Raw genomic sequence first — 1,483 nt, forward strand, 5'->3', positions numbered from 1 at the left:
CATTCACCAAACATTCTGTGATGGGAATCTTCCAGGGCTGAGTTTTTAATGTTAGTGATTCATTCTCCATACTCACATCAGCATATTGCTACATGTCGCCCTCTGCAGGACGATTAGGATAATGCAGATCTGATTATACGTGCAGATACATCAGAAATTGCAAGCTCTGATATCTTGTATGGAGGTTTTATTTCTATTACTTCCTACTCGTCCCATTATTCCTCTACAAACTATGGTCATTTTCCAGCATGCTGGCTTTTTCCAAAAGATTGTTTTAACCCAAAATACCTATATATTGCTGCTAATAGTTACATTCACCCTCCTAAGAACATTCACTCAACCAGCCTAAGAGTATTTGATCCTTTATACTGAAGATGTATCTCCCATAGAACCCTTTACAAAGCACCCCCGGGAACCCCCTACCCATCTGATTGGGGTAGGTTCAGCACAGCCCTTCACCTCCCAGCTGCCCCCCAATAATTCCAGGCAGACTTCACCCTGAAAGAAAAAAGTCCAGAAACCAAAATGGTCCTTAGGGTTGAAGATCTTTTGGGGTCACATCATAATTTTTGTGCCCTTATATCTCTTTTTATGCTATGTTAATGTTATTATGTTTTGTTTGAAAATTTTGAAAAATAAAGAATGTTATAAAAAAAATAAGTGTGTACCCTTGCCGATGTTAGATCACCCCAAACGCAGCGCCTTGAAGACCCCAGGGTGCTGCTGTAACAGGCGGGTGAACTTTTTCTCACAGCACGCTGACACCTTGAAATGCCACCATGCCGGGGACACCATGGCTCAGGATTAATGGACGACCAATCACAGTGGTGGTGACACATATGGACTCATGTGCCCACTGGGGTCATGTCAAGCGTCGCTGGCACCAACTACAGACAGACAGCTGACATTCAACTTGGTGGTACCCAGCAGGAGTCCCAGAGCTTATGGGTGACCACACTTTACAGGAACATAACATCCATGGTGGCAAATGACATTTATATATAATCTGAGACCTAGCAGTCCCCACCATGTCCTGGTGGTAAGGAGCTGGTAACACATTTGGAGTTTTACCATTCTTTCCAATATTGCTTTCCCTGGCCCAGAGACCCCATTAGAATGGGCAAAGATTTGAAGCACTTTTATAGCTACAATGATATCTGGAGGGAAAACTAAAACTATGTGATGGGATTCATGTGCTTTATATGTGTGACTGCAGGGAACCTTCATATCTCCTGTAAAGGCAAAGGATAAATGAATGGATACATTGTAATCAGGAGATGATAAAATGTGGTATTCTGCTGCCATCTGGTGGACGTATATGGTATCACAGCCTAACTAGATGTAATGTAATATGGTATCACATTGGTAACTGGATACCGAGATATATCAACAGATACTGAGAATTACACCCAGGGCACAGGACAAGAGAAGTGGTACTGTGCAGAGTCCATACATACTGAATAATAACAGATACTGAGAATTA

Source organism: Pyxicephalus adspersus, chromosome 1 (assembly GCF_032062135.1).
Source record: "Pyxicephalus adspersus chromosome 1, UCB_Pads_2.0, whole genome shotgun sequence".
Classification (NCBI taxonomy): domain Eukaryota; kingdom Metazoa; phylum Chordata; class Amphibia; order Anura; family Pyxicephalidae; genus Pyxicephalus; species Pyxicephalus adspersus.